The sequence below is a fragment of the Symphalangus syndactylus genome, chromosome Y (genome assembly GCF_028878055.3).
Source record: "Symphalangus syndactylus isolate Jambi chromosome Y, NHGRI_mSymSyn1-v2.1_pri, whole genome shotgun sequence".
Taxonomy (NCBI): domain Eukaryota; kingdom Metazoa; phylum Chordata; class Mammalia; order Primates; family Hylobatidae; genus Symphalangus; species Symphalangus syndactylus.
The window spans coordinates 5533551-5553312 of record NC_072448.2 but is presented as its reverse complement, the minus strand read 5'-3'; positions in this window follow the sequence as shown (position 1 = coordinate 5553312).

Sequence of the window (19762 nt, the reverse complement as noted above, 5' to 3'; positions counted from 1 at the left end):
CTTTCTGTTCTGTGCATTCAACTAACAGAGTTGAACCTTACTTTTGATTGAGCCGTTCTGAAACACTCTTTCTGTAGAAACTGCAATTGGACATTCTGAGCGCTAAGAGGCCTATATTGGGAAAAAGAATGTCTACAAATAAAAACTACACAGAAGAATTGTGTGAAACTTCTTTCTGTTCTGTTTGTTCAACTAAAAGAATTGAACCTTAGTTTTGATTGAGCCGTTCTGAAATATTCTTTCTGTAGAAAATGCAAGTGGAGATTCAGAGCGCTAAGAGGGTAATAGTGGAAAAAGGAATGTCTCCAAATAAAAACTACACAGAATCATTCTGTGAAACTTCTTTCTGATCTGTGCATTCAGCTAACAGAGTTAAACCATACTTTTGATTGAGCAGATCTGAACTCTCTTTCTGTAGAAAATGCAACTGGACATTTGGAGCGCTAAGAGAGTAGTAGTGGAAAAAGGAATATATTCAAATATAACTACACAGAAGCATTCTGTGAAACTTCTTTCTGATCTGAGCATTCAGCTAACAGAGTTAAACCATACTTTTGATTGAGCAGTTTTGAAACACTCTGTCTGTAGAAAATGCAACTGGACATTCGTAGCGCTAAGTGGGTAATTGTGGAAAAAAGAATATGTTCAAATATAAACTACACAGAAGCAGTGTATGAAACTTCTTTCTGTTCTGTGCATTCAACTAACAGAGTTGAACCTTACTTTTGATTGAGCCTTTCTGAAACACTCTTTCTGTAGAAACTGCAATTGGACATTCTGAGCGCTAAGAGGCCTACATTGGGAAAAAGAATATCTTCAAATAAAAACTACACAGATGCATTCTGTGAAACTTATTTCTGATCGGTAAATTCAGTTAACAGAGATAAAACATATTTTTGATTGAGCAGTTATGAAACACTCTTTTTGTAGAAAATGCAAGTGGAGATTCGGAGCGCTAAGAGGGTAATAGTGGAAAAAGGAATGTCTTCAAATGTAAACTACACAGAATCATTCGGTGAAACTTCTTTCTGATCTGTGCATTCAGCTAACAGAGTTAAACCATATTTTGATTGAGCAGATCTGAACACTCTTTCTGTAGAAAATGCAACTGGACATTTGGAGCGCTAAGAGCATAGTAGTGGAAAAAGGAATATATTCAAATATAAACTACACAGAAGCATTCTGTGAAACTTCTTTCTGATCTGAGAATTCAGCTAACAGAGTTAAACCATACTTTTGATTGAGCAGTTTTGAAACACTCTGTCTGTAGAAAATGCAACTGGACATTCGTAGCGCTAAGTGGGTAATAGTGGAAAAAAGAATATGTTCAAATATAAACTACACAGAAGCATTGTATGAAACTTCTTTCTGTTCTGTGCATTCAACTAACAGAGTTGAACCTTACTTTTGATTGAGCCTTTCTGAAACGCTCTTTCTGTAGAAACTGCAATTGGACATTCTGAGCGCTAAGAGGCCTCTATTGGGAAAAATTATATCTTCAAATAAAAACTACACAGAAGCATTGTGTGAAACTTATTTCTGATATGTTCATTAAGCTAACAGAGTTAAACCATACTTTTGATTGCGCAGTTCTGAACACTCTTTCTGTAGAAAATGCAAGTGGACATTCGGAGCGCTAAGAGGGTAATAGTGGAAAAAGGAATATATTCAAATATAAACTACAGAGTAGCATTCTGTGAAAATTCTTTCTGTTCTGTGCATTCAACTAACAGAGTTGAACCTTACTTTTGATTGAGCCGTTCTGAAACACTCTTTCTGTAGAAACTGCAATTGGACATGCTAAGCGCTAAGAGGCCTACATTGGGAAAAAGAATATCTTCAAATAAAAACTACACAGATGCATTCTGTGAAACTTATTTCTGATCTGTAAATTCAGTTAACAGAGATAAAACATATTTTTGATTGAGCAGTTATGAAACACTCTTTTTGTAGAAAATGCAAGTGGAGATTCGGAGCGCTAAGAGGGTAATAGTGGAAAAAGGAATGTCTTCAAATATAAACTACACAGAATCATTCGGTGAAACTTCTTTCTGATCTGTGCATTCAGCTAACAGAGTTAAACTATACTTTTGATTGAGCAGATCTGAACACACTTTCTGTAGAAAATGCAACTGGACATTTGGAGCGCTAAGAGCCTAGTAGTGGAAAAAGGAATATATTCAAATATAAAATACACAGAAGCATTCTGTGAAACTTTTTTCTGATCTGAGCATTCAGCTAACAGAGTTAAACCATACTTTTGATTGAGCAGTTTTGAAACACTCTGTCTGTAGAAAATGCAACTGGACATTCGTAGCGCTAAGTGGGTAATAGTGGAAAAAAGAATATGTTCAAATATAAACTACACAGAAGCATTGTATGAAACATCTTTCTGTTCTGTGCATTCAACTAACAGAGTTGAACCTTACTTTTGATTGAGCCCATCTGAAACACTCTTTCTGTAGAAACTGCAATTGGACATTCTGAGCGCTAAGAGGCCTATATTGGGAAAAAGAATGTCTACAAATAAAAACTACACAGAAGAATTTTGTGAAACTTCTTTCTGTTCTGTTTGTTCAACTAAAAGAGTTGAACCATAGTTTTGATTGAGCCGTTCTGAAACACTCTTTCTGTACAAAATGCAAGTGGAGATTCGGAGCGCTAAGAGGGTAATAGTGGAAAAAGGAATGTCTCCAAATATAAACTACACAGAATCATTCTGTGAAACTTCTTTCTGATCTGTGCATTCAGCTAACAGAGTGAAACCATACTTTTGATTGAGCAGATCTGACCTCTCTTTCTGTAGAAAATGCAACTGGACATTTGGAGCGCTAAGAGCGTAGTAGTGGAAAAAGGAATATATTCAAATATAAACTACACAGAAGCATTCTGTGAAACTTCTTTCTGATCTGAGCATTCAGCTAACAGAGTTAAACCATACTTTTGATTGAGCAGTTTTGAAACACTCTGTCTGTAGAAAATGCAACTGGACATTTGGAGCGCTAAGAGCGTAGTAGTGGAAAAAGGAATATATTCAAATATAAACTACACAGAAGCATTCTGTGAAACTTCTTTCTGATCTGAGCATTCAGCTAACAGAGTTAAACCATACTTTTGATTGAGCAGTTTTGAAACACTCTGTCTGTAGAAAATGCAACTGGACATTCGTAGCGCTAAGTGGGTAATAGTGGAAAAAAGAATATGTTCAAATATAAACTACACAGAAGCATTGTATGAAACTTCTTTCTGTTCTGTGCATTCAACTAACAGAGTTGAACCTTACTTTTGATTGAGCCTTTCTGAAACACTCTTTCTGTAGAAACTGCAATTGGACATTCTGAGCGCTAAGAGGCCTATATTGGGAAAAATAATATCTTCAAATAAAAACTACACAGAATCATTGCGTGAAACTTATTTCTGATATGTTCATTAAGCTAACAGAGTTAATCCATACTTTTGATTGCGCAGTTCTGAACACTCTTTCTGTAGAAAATGCAAGTGGACATTCGGAGCGCTAAGAGGGTAATAGTGGAAAAAGGAATATATTCAAATATAAACTACACAGTAGCATTCTGTGAAAATTCTTTCTGTTCTGTGCATTCAACTAACAGAGTTGAACCTTACTTTTGATTGAGCCGTTCTGAAACACTCTTTCTGTAGAAACTGCAATTGGACATTCTGAGCGCTAAGAGGCCTATATTGGGAAAAAGAATGTCTACAAATAAAAACTACACAGAAGAATTGTGTGAAACTTCTTTCTGTTCTGTTTGTTCAACTAAAAGAGTTGAACCTTAGTTTTGATTGAGCCGTTCTGAAACACTCTTTCTGTAGAAAATGCAAGTGGAGATTCGGAGCGCTAAGAGGGTAATAGTGGAAAAAGGAATGTCTCCAAATATAAACTACACAGAATCATTCTGTGAAACTTCTTTCTGATCTGTGCATTCAGCTAACAGAGTGAAACCATACTTTTGATTGAGCAGATCTGAACTCTCTTTCTGTAGAAAATGCAACTGGACATTTGGAGCGCTAAGAGAGTAGTAGTGGAAAAAGGAATATATTCAAATATAAACTACACAGAAGCATTCTGTGAAACTTCTTTCTGATCTGAGCATTCAGCTAACAGAGTTAAACCATACTTTTGATTGAGCAGTTTTGAAACACTCTGTCTGTAGGAAATGCAACTGGACATTCGTAGCGCTAAGTGGGTAATAGTGGAAAAAAGAATATGTTCAAATATAAACTACACAGAAGCATTGTATGAAACTTCTTTCTGTTCTCTGCATTCAACTAACAGAGTTGAACCTTACTTTTGATTGAGCCTTTCTGAAACACTCTTTCTGTAGAAACTGCAATTGGACATTCTGAGCGCTAAGAGGCCTATATTGGGAAAAACAATATCTTCAAATAAAAACTACACAGAATCATTGTGTGAAACTTATTTCTGATATGTTCATTAAGCTAACAGAGTTAAACCATACTTTTGATTGCGCAGTTCTGAACACTCTTTCTGTAGAAAATGCAACTGGACATTCGGAGCGGTAAGAGGGTAATAGTGGAAAAAGGAATATATTCAAATATAAACTACACAGTAGCATTCTGTGAAAATCCTTTCTGTTCTGTGCATTCAACTAACAGAGTTGAACCTTACTTTTGATTGAGCCGTTCTGAAACACTCTTTCTGTAGAAACTGCAATTGGACATGCTAAGCGCTAAGAGGCCTACATTGGGAAAAAGAATATCTTCAAATAAAAACTACACAGATGCATTCTGTGAAACTTATTTCTGATCTGTAAATTCAGTTAACAGAGATAAAACATATTTTTGATTGAGCAGTTAAGAAACACTCTTTTTGTAGAAAATGCAAGTGGAGATTCGGAGCGCTAAGAGGGTAATAGTGGAAAAAGGAATGTCTTCAAATATAAACTACACAGAATCATTCGGTGAAACTTCTTTCTGACCGGTGCATTCAGCTAACAGAGTTAAACCATACTTTTGATTGAGCAGATATGAACACTCTTTCTGTAGAAAATGCAACTGGACATTTGGAGCGCTAAGAGCGTAGTAGTGGAAAAAAGGAATATATTCAAATATAAACTACACAGAAGCATTCTGTGAAACTTTTTTCTGATCTGAGCATTCAGCTAACAGAGTTAAACCATAATTTTGATTGAGCAGTTTTGAAACACTCTGTCTGTAGAAAATGCAACTGGACATTCGTAGCGCTAAGTGGGTAATAGTGGAAAAAAGAATATGTTCAAATATAAACTACACAGAAGCATTGTATGAAACTTCTTTCTGTTCTGTGCATTCAACTAACAGAGTTGAACCTTACTTTTGATTGAGCCGTTCTGAAACACTCTTTCTGTAGAAACTGCAATTGGACATTCTGAGCGCTAAGAGGCCTATATTGGGAAAAAGAATGTCTACAAATAAAAACTACACAGAAGAATTGTGTGAAACTTCTTTCTGTTCTGTTTGTTCAACTAAAAGAATTGAACCTTAGTTTTGATTGAGCCGTTCTGAAATATTCTTTCTGTAGAAAATGCAAGTGGAGATTCAGAGCGCTAAGAGGGTAATAGTGGAAAAAGGAATGTCTCCAAATAAAAACTACACAGAATCATTCTGTGAAACTTCTTTCTGATCTGTGCATTCAGCTAACAGAGTTAAACCATACTTTTGATTGAGCAGATCTGAACTCTCTTTCTGTAGAAAATGCAACTGGACATTTGGAGCGCTAAGAGAGTAGTAGTGGAAAAAGGAATATATTCAAATATAACTACACAGAAGCATTCTGTGAAACTTCTTTCTGATCTGAGCATTCAGCTAACAGAGTTAAACCATACTTTTGATTGAGCAGTTTTGAAACACTCTGTCTGTAGAAAATGCAACTGGACATTCGTAGCGCTAAGTGGGTAATAGTGGAAAAAATAATATGTTCAAATATAAACTACACAGAAGCATTGTATGAAACTTCTTTCTGTTCTGTGCATTCAACTAACAGAGTTGAACCTTACTTTTGATTGAGCCGTTCTGAAACACTCTTTCTGTAGAAACTGCAATTGGACATTCTGAGCGCTAAGAGGCCTATATTTGGAAAAAGAATGTCTACAAATAAAAACTACACAGAACAATTGTGTGAAACTTCTTTCTATTCTGTTTGTTCAACTAAAAGAGTTGAAACTTAGTTTTGATTGAGCCGTTCTGAAACACTCTTTCTGTAGAAACGGCAATTGGACATGCTAAGCGCTAAGAGGCCTACATTTTGAAAAAGAATGTCTTCAAATAAAAACTACACAGATGCATTCTGTGAAACATATTTCTGATCTGTAAATTCAGTTAACAGAGATAAAACATATTTTTGATTGAGCAGTTATGAAACACTCTTTTTGTAGAAAATGCAAGTGGAGATTCGGAGCGCTAAGAGGGTAATAGTGGAAAAAGGAATGTCTCCAAATATAAACAACACAGAATCATTCTGTGAAAATTCTTTCTGATCTGTGCATTCAGCTAACAGAGTTAAACCATACTTTTGATTGAGCAGATCTGAACTCTCTTTCTGTAGAAAATGCAACTGGACATTTGGAGCGCTAAGAGAGTAGTAGTGGAAAAAGGAATATATTCAAATATAAACTACACAGAAGCATTCTGTGAAACTTCTTTCTGATCTGAGCATTCAGCAAACAGAGTTAAGCCATACTTTTGATTGAGCAGTTTTGAAACACTCTGTCTGTAGAAAATGCAACTGGACATTCGTAGCGCTAAGTGGGTAATTGTGGAAAAAATAATATGTTCAAATATAAACTACACAGAAGCAGTGTATGAAACTTCTTTCTGTTCTGTGCATTCAACTAACAGAGTTGAACCTTACTTTTGATTGAGCCTTTCTGAAACACTCTTTCTGTAGAAACTGCAATTGGACATTCTGAGTGCTAAGAGGCTTATATTGGGAAAAAAAATATCTTCAAATAAAAACTACACAGAAGCATTGTGTGAAACTTACTTCTGATATGTTCATTAAGCTAACAGAGTTAAACCATACTTTTGATTGCGCAGTTCTGAACACTCTTTCTATAGAAAATGCAAGTGGACATTCGGAGCGCTAAGAGGGTAATAGTGGAAAAAGGAATATATTCAAATTTAAACTACACAGTAGCATTCTGTGAAAATTCTTTCTGTTCTGTGCATTCAACTAACAGAGTTGAACCTTACTTTTGATTGAGCCGTTCTGAAACACTCTTTCTGTAGAAACTGCAATTGGACATGCTAAGTGCTAAGAGGCCTACATTGGGAAGACGAATATCTTCAAATAAAAACTACACAGATGCATTCTGTGAAACTTATTTCTGATCTGTAAATTCAGTTAACAGAGATAAAACATATTTTTGATTGAGTAGTTATGAAACACTCTTTTTGTAGAAAATGCAAGTGGAGATTCGGAGCGCTAAGAGGGTAATAGTGGAAAAAGGAATGTCTTCAAATATAAACTACACAGAATCATTCGGTGAAACTTCTTTCTGATCTGTGCATTCAGCTAACAGAGTTAAACCATACTTTTGATTGAGCAGATATGAACACTCTTTCTGTAGAAAATGCAACTGGACATTTCGAGCGCTAAGAGCGTAGTAGTGGAAAAAGGAATATATTCAAATATAAACTACACAGAAGCATTCTGTGAAACTTCTTTCTGATCTGAGCATTCAGCTAACAGAGTTAAAACATACTTTTGATTGAGCAGTTTTGAAACACTCTGTCTGTAGAAAATGCAACTGGACATTCGTAGCGCTAAGTGGGTAATAGTGGAAAAAAGAATATGTTCAAATATAAACTACACAGAAGCATTGTATGAAACTTCTTTCTGTTCTGTGCATTCAACTAACAGAGTTGAACCTTACTTTTGATTGAGCCGTTCTGAAACACTCTTTCTGTAGAAACTGCAATTGGACATTCTGAGCGCTAAGAGGCCTATATTGGGAAAAAGAATGTCTACAAATAAAAACTACACAGAAGAATTGTGTGAAACTTCTTTCTGTTCTGTTTGTTCAACTAAAAGAGTTGAACCTTAGTTTTGATTGAGCCGTTCTGAAACACTCTTTCTGTAGAAAATGCAAGTGGAGATTCGGAGCGCTAGGAGGGTAATAGTGGAAAAAGGAATGTCTCCAAATATAAACTACACAGAATCATTCTGTGAAACTTCTTTCTGATCTGTGCATTCAGCTAACAGAGTTAAACCATACTTTTGATTGAGCAGATCTGAACTCTCTTTCTGTAGAAATGCAACTGGACATTTGGAGCGCTAAGAGAGTAGTAGTGGAAAAAGGAATATATTCAAATATAAACTACACAGAAGCATTCTGTGAAACTTCTTTCTGATCTGAGCATTCAGCTAACAGAGTTAAACCATACTTTTGATTGAGCAGTTTTGAAACACTCTCTCTGTAGAAAATGCAACTGGACATTCGTAGCGCTAAGTGGGTAATAGTGGAAAAAAGAATATGTTCAAATATAAACTACACAGAAGCATTGTATGAAACTTCTTTCTGTTCTGTGCATTCAACTAACAGAGTTGAACCTTACTTTTGATTGAGCCTTTCTGAAACACTCTTTCTGTAGAAACTGCAATTGGACATTCTGAGCGCTAAGAGGCCTATATTGGGAAAAATAATATCTTCAAATAAAAACTACACAGAAGCATTGTGTGAAACTTATTTCTGATATGTTCATTAAGCTAACAGAGTTAAACCATACTTTTGATTGCGCAGTTCTGAACACTCTTTCTGTAGAAAATGCAAGTGGACATTCGGAGCGCTAAGAGGGTAATAGTGGAAAAAGGAATATATTCAAATATAAACTACACAGTAGCATTCTATGAAAATTCTTTCTGTTCTGTGCATTCAACTAACAGAGTTGAACCTTACTTTTGATTGAGCCGTTCTGAAACACTCTTTCTGTAGAAACTGCAATTGGGCATGCTAAGCGCTAAGAGGACTACATTGGGAAAAAGAATATCTTCAAATAAAAACTACACAGATGCATTCTGTGAAACTTATTTCTGATCTGTAAATTCAGTTAACAGAGATAAAACATATTTTTGATTGAGCAGTTATGAAACACTCTTTTTGTAGAAAATGCAAGTGGAGATTCGGAGCGCTAAGAGGGTAATAGTGGAAAAAGGAATGTCTTCAAATATAAACTACACAGAATCATTCGGTGAAACTTCTTTCTGATCTGTGCATTCAGCTAACAGAGTTAAACCATACTTTTGATTGAGCAGATCTGAACACTCTTTCTGTAGAAAATGCAACTGGACATTTGGAGCGCTAAGAGCGTAGTAGTGGAAAAAGGAATATATTCAAATATAAACTACACAGAAGCATTCTGTGAAACTTCTTTCTGATCTGAGCATTCAGCTAACAGAGTTAAACCATACTTTTGATTGAGCAGTTTTGAAACACTCTGTCTGTAGGAAATGCAACTGGACATTCGTAGCGCTAAGTGGGTAATAGTGGAAAAAAGAATATGTTCAAATATAAACTACACAGAAGCATTGTATGAAACTTCTTTCTGTTCTGTGCATTCAACTAACAGAGTTGAACCTTACTTTTGATTGAGCCGTTCTGAAACACTCTTTTGTAGAAACTGCAATTGGACATTCTGAGCGCTAAGAGGCCTATATTGGGAAAAAGAATGTCTACAAATAAAAACTACACAGAAGAATTGTGTGAAACTACTTTTTGTACTGTTTGTTCAACTAAAAGAGTTGAACCTTAGTTTTGATTGAGCCGTTCTGAAACACTCTTTCTGTAGAAAATGCAAGTGGAGATTCGGAGCGCTAAGAGGGTAATAGTGGAAAAAGGAATGTCTCCAAATATAAACTACACAGAATCATTCTGTGAAACTTCTTTCTGATCTGTGCATTCAGCTAACAGAGTTAAACCATACTTTTGATTGAGCAGATCTGAACACTCTTTCTGTAGAAAATGCAACTGGACATTTGGAGCGCTAAGAGAGTAGTAGTGGAAAAAGGAATATATTCAAATATAAACTACACAGAAGCATTCTGTGAAACTTCTTTCTCATCTGAGCATTCAGCTAACAGACTTAAACCATACTTTTGATTGAGCAGTTTTGAAACACTCTGTCTGTAGAAAATGCAACTGGACATTCGTAGCGCTAAGTGGGTAATAGTGGAAAAAACAATATGTTCAAATATAAACTACACAGAAGCATTGTATGAAACTTCTTTCTGTTCTGTGCATTCAACTAACAGAGTTGAACCTTACTTTTGATTGAGCCTTTCTGAAACACTCTTTCTGTAGAAACTGCAATTGGACATTCTGAGCGCTAAGAGGCCTCTATTGGGAAAAATAACATCTTCAAATAAAAACTACACAGAAGCATTGTGTGAAACTTATTTCTGATATGTTCATTAAGCTAACAGAGTTAAACCATACTTTTGATTGCGCAGTTCTGAAAACTCTTTCTGTAGAAAATGCAAGTGGACATTCGGAGCGCTAAGAGGGTAATAGTGGAAAAAGGAATATATTCAAATATAAACTACACAGTAGCATTCTGTGAAAATTCTTTCTGTTCTGTGCATTCAACTAACAGAGTTGAACCTTACTTTTGATTGAGCCGTTCTGAAACACTCTTTCTGTAGAAACTGCAATTGGACATGCTAAGCGCTAAGAGGCCTACATTGGGAAAAAGAATATCTTCAAATAAAAACTACACAGATGCATTCTGTGAAACTTATTTCTGATATGTAAATTCAGTTAACAGAGATAAAACATATTTTTGATTGAGCAGTTATGAAACACTCTTTTTGTAGAAAATGCAAGTGGTGATTCGGAGCGCTAAGAGGGTAATAGTGGAAAAAGGAATGTCTCCAAATATAAACTACACAGAATCATTCTGTGAAACTTCTTTCTGATCTGTGCATTCAGCTAACAGAGTTAAACCATACTTTTGATTGAGCAGATCTGAACACTCTTTCTGTAGAAAATGCAACTGGACATTTGGAGCGCTAAGAGAGTAGTAGTGGAAAAAGGAATATATTCAAATATAAACTACATAGAAGCATTCTGTGAAACTTCTTTCTGATCTGAGCATTCAGCTAACAGAGTTAAACCATACTTTTGATTGAGCAGTTTTGAAACACTCTGTCTGTAGAAAATGCAACTGGACATTCGTAGCGCTAAGTGGGTAATAGTGGAAAAAAGAATATGTTCAAATATAAACTACACAGAAGCATTGTATGAAACTTCTTTCTGTTCTGTGCATTCAACTAACAGAGTTGAACCTTACTTTTGATTGAGCCTTTCTGAAACACTCTTTCTGTAGAAACTGCAATTGGACATTCTGAGCGCTAAGAGGCCTATATTGGGAAAAATAATATCTTCAAATAAAAACTACACAGAAGCATTGTGTGAAACTTATTTCTGATATGTTCATTAAGCTAACAGAGTTAAACCATACTTTTGATTGCGCAGTTCTGAACACTCTTTCTGTAGAAAATGCAAGTGGACATTCGGAGCGCTAAGAGGGTAATAGTGGAAAAAGGAATATATTCAAATATAAACTACACAGTAGCATTCTATGAAAATTCTTTCTGTTCTGTGCATTCAACTAACAGAGTTGAACCTTACTTTTGATTGAGCCGTTCTGAAACACTCTTTCTGTAGAAACTGCAATTGGGCATGCTAAGCGCTAAGAGGACTACATTGGGAAAAAGAATATCTTCAAATAAAAACTACACAGATGCATTCTGTGAAACTTATTTCTGATCTGTAAATTCAGTTAACAGAGATAAAACATATTTTTGATTGAGCAGTTATGAAACACTCTTTTTGTAGAAAATGCAAGTGGAGATTCGGAGCGCTAAGAGGGTAATAGTGGAAAAAGGAATGTCTTCAAATATAAACTACACAGAATCATTCGGTGAAACTTCTTTCTGATCTGTGCATTCAGCTAACAGAGTTAAACCATACTTTTGATTGAGCAGATCTGAACACTCTTTCTGTAGAAAATGCAACTGGACATTTGGAGCGCTAAGAGCGTAGTAGTGGAAAAAGGAATATATTCAAATATAAACTACACAGAAGCATTCTGTGAAACTTCTTTCTGATCTGAGCATTCAGCTAACAGAGTTAAACCATACTTTTGATTGAGCAGTTTTGAAACACTCTGTCTGTAGGAAATGCAACTGGACATTCGTAGCGCTAAGTGGGTAATAGTGGAAAAAAGAATATGTTCAAATATAAACTACACAGAAGCATTGTATGAAACTTCTTTCTGTTCTGTGCATTCAACTAACAGAGTTGAACCTTACTTTTGATTGAGCCGTTCTGAAACACTCTTTTGTAGAAACTGCAATTGGACATTCTGAGCGCTAAGAGGCCTATATTGGGAAAAAGAATGTCTACAAATAAAAACTACACAGAAGAATTGTGTGAAACTACTTTTTGTTCTGTTTGTTCAACTAAAAGAGTTGAACCTTAGTTTTGATTGAGCCGTTCTGAAACACTCTTTCTGTAGAAAATGCAAGTGGAGATTCGGAGCGCTAAGAGGGTAATAGTGGAAAAAGGAATGTCTCCAAATATAAACTACACAGAATCATTCTGTGAAACTTCTTTCTGATCTGTGCATTCAGCTAACAGAGTTAAACCATACTTTTGATTGAGCAGATCTGAACACTCTTTCTGTAGAAAATGCAACTGGACATTTGGAGCGCTAAGAGAGTAGTAGTGGAAAAAGGAATATATTCAAATATAAACTACACAGAAGCATTCTGTGAAACTTCTTTCTGATCTGAGCATTCAGCTAACAGACTTAAACCATACTTTTGATTGAGCAGTTTTGAAACACTCTGTCTGTAGAAAATGCAACTGGACATTCGTAGCGCTAAGTGGGTAATAGTGGAAAAAAGAATATGTTCAAATATAAACTACACAGAAGCATTGTATGAAACTTCTTTCTGTTCTGTGCATTCAACTAACAGAGTTGAACCTTACTTTTGATTGAGCCTTTCTGAAACACTCTTTCTGTAGAAACTGCAATTGGACATTCTGAGCGCTAAGAGGCCTCTATTGGGAAAAATAACATCTTCAAATAAAAACTACACAGAAGCATTGTGTGAAACTTATTTCTGATATGTTCATTAAGCTAACAGAGTTAAACCATACTTTTGATTGCGCAGTTCTGAAAACTCTTTCTGTAGAAAATGCAAGTGGACATTCGGAGCGCTAAGAGGGTAATAGTGGAAAAAGGAATATATACAAATATAAACTACACAGTAGCATTCTGTGAAAATTCTTTCTGTTCTGTGCATTCAACTAACAGAGTTGAACCTTACTTTTGATTGAGCCGTTCTGAAACACTCTTTCTGTAGAAACTGCAATTGGACATGCTAAGCGCTAAGAGGCCTACATTGGGAAAAAGAATATCTTCAAATAAAAACTACACAGATGCATTCTGTGAAACTTATTTCTGATATGTAAATTCAGTTAACAGAGATAAAACATATTTTTGATTGAGCAGTTATGAAACACTCTTTTTGTAGAAAATGCAAGTGGTGATTCGGAGCGCTAAGAGGGTAATAGTGGAAAAAGGAATGTCTCCAAATATAAACTACACAGAATCATTCTGTGAAACTTCTTTCTGATCTGTGCATTCAGCTAACAGAGTTAAACCATACTTTTGATTGAGCAGATCTGAACACTCTTTCTGTAGAAAATGCAACTGGACATTTGGAGCGCTAAGAGAGTAGTAGTGGAAAAAGGAATATATTCAAATATAAACTACATAGAAGCATTCTGTGAAACTTCTTTCTGATCTGAGCATTCAGCTAACAGAGTTAAACCATACTTTTGATTGAGCAGTTTTGAAACACTCTGTCTGTAGAAAATGCAACTGGACATTCGTAGCGCTAAGTGGGTAATAGTGGAAAAAAGAATATGTTCAAATATAAACTACACAGAAGCATTGTATGAAACTTCTTTCTCTTCTGTGCATTCAACTAACAGAGTTGAACCTTACTTTTGATTGAGCCTTTCTGAAACACTCTTTCTGTAGAAACTGCAATTGGACATTCTGAGCGCTAAGAGGCCTCTATTGGGAAAAATAAAATCTTCAAATAAAAACTACAGAGAAGCATTGTGTGAAACTTATTTCTGATATGTTCATTAAGCTAACAGAGTTAAACCATACTTTTGATTGCGCAGTTCTGAACACTCTTTCTGTAGAAAATGCAAGTGGACATTCGGAGCGCTAAGAGGGTAATAGTGGAAAAAGGAATATATTCAAATATAAACTACACAGTAGCATTCTGTGAAAATTCTTTCTGTTCTGTGCATTCAACTAACAGAGTTGAACCTTGCTTTTGATTGAGCCGTTCTGAAACACTCTTTCTGTAGAAACTGCAATTGGACATGCTAAGCGCTAAGAGGCCTACATTGGGAAAAAAATATCTTCAAATAAAAACTACACAGATGCATTCTGTGAAACTTATTTCTGATCTGTAAATTCAGTTAACAGAGATAAAACATATTTTTGATTGAGCAGTTATGAAACACTCTTTTTGTAGAAAATGCAAGTGGAGATTCGGAGCGCTAAGATGGTAATAGTGGAAAAAGGAATGTCTTCAAATATAAACTACACAGAATCATTCGGTGAAACTTCTTTCTGATCTGTGCATTCAGCTAACAGAGTTAAACCATACTTTTGATTGAGCAGATCTGAACACTCTTTCTGTAGAAAATGCAACTGGACATTTGGAGCGCTAAGAGCGTAGTAGTGGAAAAAGGAATATATTCAAATATAAACTACACAGAAGCATTCTGTGAAACTTCTTTCTGATCTGAGCATTCAGCTAACAGAGTGAAACCATACTTTTGATTGAGCAGTTTTGAAACACTCTGTCTGTAGAAAATGCAACTGGACATTCGTAGCGCTAATTGGGTAATAGTGGAAAAAAGAATATGTTCAAATATAAACTACACAGAAGCATTGTATGAAACTTCTTTCTGTTCTGTGCATTCAACTAACAGAGTTGAACCTTACTTTTGACTGAGCCGTTCTGAAACACTCTTTCTGTAGAAACTGCAATTGGACATTCTGAGCGCTAAGAGGCCTATATTGGGAAAAAGAATGTCTACAAATAAAAACTACACAGAAGAATTGTGTGAAACTTCTTTCTGTTCTGTTTGTTCAACTAAAAGAGTTGAACCTTAGTTTTGATTGAGCCGTTCTGAAACACACTTTCTGTAGAAAATGCAAGTGGAGATTCGGAGCGCTAAGAGGGTAATAGTGGAAAAAGGAATGTCTCCAAATATAAACTACACAGAATCATTCTGTGAAACTTCTTTCTGATCTGTGCATTCAGCTAACAGAGTTAAACCATACTTTTGATTGAGCAGATCTGAACACTCTTTCTGTAGAAAATGCAACTGGACATTTGGAGCGCTAAGAGAGTAGTAGTGGAAAAAGGAATATATTCAAATATAAACTACACAGAAGCATTCTGTGAAACTTCTTTCTGATCAGAGCATTCAGCTAACAGAGTTAAACCATACTTTTGATTGAGCAGTTTTGAAACACTCTGTCTGTAGAAAATGCAACTGGACATTCGTAGCGCTAAGTGGGTAATAGTGGAAAAAAGAATATGTTCAAATATAAACTACACAGAAGCATTGTATGAAACTTCTTTCTGTTCTGTGCATTCAACTAACAGAGTTGAACCTTACTTTTGATTGAGCCTTTCTGAAACACTCTTTCTGTAGAAACTGCAATTGGACATTCTGAGCGCTAAGAGGTCTCTATTGGGAAAAATAATATCTTCAAATAAAAACTACACAGAAGCATTGTGTGAAACTTATTTCTGATATGTTCATTAAGCTAACAGAGTTAAACCATACTTTTGATTGCGCAGTTCTGAACACTCTTTCTGTAGAAAATGCAAGTGGACATTCGGAGCGCTAAGAGGGTAATAGTGGAAAAAGGAATATATTCAAATATAAACTACACAGTAGCATTCTGTGAAAATTCTTTCTGTTCTGTGCATTCAACTAACAGAGTTGAACCTTACTTTTGATTGAGCCGTTCTGAAACACTCTTTCTTTAGAAACTGCAATTGGACACGCTAAGCGCTAAGAGGACTACATTGGGAAAAAGAATATCTTCAAATAAAAACTACACAGATGCATTCTGTGAAACTTATTTCTGATCTGTAAATTCAGTTAACAGAGATAAAACATATTTTTGATTGAGCAGTTATGAAACACTCTTTTTGTAGAAAATGCAAGTGGAGATTCGGAGCGCTAAGAGGGTAATAGTGGAAAAAGGAATGTCTTCAAATATAAACTACACAGAATCATTCGGTGAAAGTTCTTTCTGATCTGTGCATTTAGCTAACAGAGTTAAACCATACTTTTGATTGAGCAGATCTGAACACTCTTTCTGTAGAAAATGCAACTGGACATTTGGAGCGCTAAGAGCGTAGTAGTGGAAAAAGGAATATATTCAAATATAAACTACACAGAAGCATTCTGTGAAACTTCTTTCTGATCTGAGCATTCAGCTAACAGAGTTAAACCATACTTTTGATTGAGCAGTTTTGAAACACTCTGTCTGTAGGAAATGCAACTGGACATTCGTAGCGCTAAGTGGGTAATAGTGTAAAAAAGAATATGTTCAAATATAAACTACACAGAAGCATTGTATGAAACTTCTTTCTGTTCTGTGCATTCAACTAACAGAGTTGAACCTTACTTTTGATTGAGCCTTTCTGAAACACTCTTTCTGTAGAAACTGCAATTGGACATTCTGAGCGCTAAGAGGCCTCTATTGGGAAAAATAAAATCTTCAAATAAAAACTACACAGAAGCATTGTGTGAAACTTATTTCTGATATGTTCATTAAGCTAACAGAGTTAAACCATACTTTTGATTGCGCAGTTCTGAACACTCTTTCTGTAGAAAATGCAAGTGGACATTCGGAGCGCTAAGAGGGTAAGAGTGGAAAAAGGAATATATTCAAATATAAACTACACAGTAGCATTCTGTGAAAATTCTTTCTGTTCTGTGCATTCAACTAACAGAGTTGAACCTTGCTTTTGATTGAGCCGTTCTGAAACACTCTTTCTGTAGAACCTGCAATTGGACATGCTAAGCGCTAAGAGGCCTACATTGGGAAAAAGAATATCTTCAAATAAAAACTACACAGATGCATTCTGTGAAACTTATTTCTGATCTGTAAATTCAGTTAACAGAGATAAAACATATTTTTGATTGAGCAGTTATGAAACACTCTTTCTGTAGAAAATGCAAGTGGAGATTCGGAGCGCTAAGATGGTAATAGTGGAAAAAGGAATGTCTTCAAATATAAACTACACAGAATCATTCGGTGAAACTTCTTTCTGATCTGTGCATTCAGCTAACAGAGTTAAACCATACTTTTGATTGAGCAGATCTGAACACTCTTTCTGTAGAAAATGCAAATGGACATTTGGAGCGCTAAGAGCGTAGTAGTGGAAAAAGGAATATATTCAAATATAAACTACACAGAAGCATTCTGTGAAACTTCTTTCTGATCTGAGCATTCAGCTAACAGAGTTAAACCATACTTTTGATTGAGCAGTTTTGAAACACTCTGTCTGTAGAAAATGCAACTGGACATTCGTAGCGCTAATTGGGTAATAGTGGAAAAAAGAATATGTTCAAATATAAACTACACAGAAGCATTGTATGAAACTTCTTTCTGTTCTGTGCATTCAACTAACAGAGTTGAACCTTACTTTTGATTGAGCCGTTCTGAAACACTCTTTCTGTAGAAACTGCAATTGGACATTCTGAGCGCTAAGAGGCCTATATTGGGAAAAAGAATGTCTACAAATAAAAAGTACACAGAAGAATTGTGTGAAACTTCTTTCTGTTCTGTTTGTTCAACTAAAAGAGTTGAACCTTAGTTTTGATTGAGCCGTTCTGAAACACAATTTCTGTAGAAAATGCAAGTGGAGATTCGGAGCGCTAAGAGGTTAATAGTGGAAAAAGGAATGTCTCCAAATATAAACTACACAGAATCATTCTGTGAAACTTCTTTCTGATCTGTGCATTCAGCTAACAGAGTTAAAACATACTTTTGATTGAGCAGATCTGAACACTCTTTCTGTAGAAAATGAAACTGGACATTTGGAGCGCTAAGAGAGTAGTAGTGGAAAAAGGAATATATTCAAATATAAACTACACAGAAGCATTCTGTGAAACTTCTTTCTGATCTGAGCATTCAGCTAACAGAGTTAAACCATACTTTTGATTGAGCAGTTTTGAAACACTCTGTCTGTAGAAAATGCAACTGGACATTCGTAGCGCTATGTGGGTAATAGTGGAAAAAAGAATATGTTCAAATATAAACTACACAGAAGCATTGTATGAAACTTCTTTCTGTTCTGTGCATTCAACTAACAGAGTTGAACCTTACTTTTGATTGAGCCTTTCTGAAACACTCTTTCTGTAGAAACTGCAATTGGACATTCTGAGCGCTAAGAGGCCTCTATTGGGAAAAATAATATCTTCAAATAAAAACTACACAGAAGCATTGTGTGAAACTTATTTCTGATATGTTCATTAAGCTAACAGAGTTAAACCATACTTTTGATTGTGCAGTTCTGAACACTCTTTCTGTAGAAAATGCAAGTGGACATTCGGAGCGCTAAGAGGGTAATAGTGGAAAAAGGAATATATTCAAATATAAACTACACAGTAGCATTCTGTGAAAATTCTTTCTGTTCTGTGCATTCAACTAACAGAGTTGAACCTTGCTTTTGATTGAGCCGTTCTGAAACACTCTTTCTGTAGAAACTGCAATTGGACATGCTAAGCGCTAAGAGGACTACATTGGGAAAAAGAATATCTTCAAATAAAAACTACACAGATGCATTCTGTGAAACTTATTTCTGATCTGTAAATTCAGTTAACAGAGATAAAACATATTTTTGATTGAGCAGTTATGAAACACTCTTTTTGTAGAAAATGCAAGTGGAGATTCGGAGCGCTAAGAGGGTAATAGTGGAAAAAGGAATGTCTTCAAATATAAACTACACAGAATCATTCGGTGAAACTTCTTTCTGATCTGTGCATTCAGCTAACAGAGTTAAACCATACTTTTGATTGAGCAGATCTGAACACTCTTTCTGTAGAAAATGCAACTGGACATTTGGAGCGCTAAGAGCGTAGTAGTGGAAAAAGGAATATATTCAAATATAAACTACACAGAAGCATTCTGTGAAACTTCTTTCTGATCTGAGCATTCAGCTAACAGAGTTAAACCATACTTTTGATTGAGCAGTTTTGAAACACTCTGTCTGTAGGAAATGCAACTGGACATTCGTAGCGCTAAGTGGGTAATAGTGGAAAAAAGAATATGTTCAAATATAAACTACACAGAAGCATTGTATGAAACTTCTTTCTGTTCTGTGCATTCAACTAACAGAGTTGAACCTTACTTTTGATTGAGCCTTTCTGAAACACTCTTTCTGTAGAAACTGCAATTGGACATTCTGAGCGCTAAGAGGCCTCTATTGGGAAAAATAAAATCTTCAAATAAAAACTACACAGAAGCATTGTGTGAAACTTATTTCTGATATGTTCATTAAGCTAACAGAGTTAAACCATACTTTTGATTGCGCAGTTCTGAACACTCTTTCTGTAGAAAATGCAAGTGGACATTCGGAGCGCTAAGAGGGTAATAGTGGAAAAAGGAATATATTCAA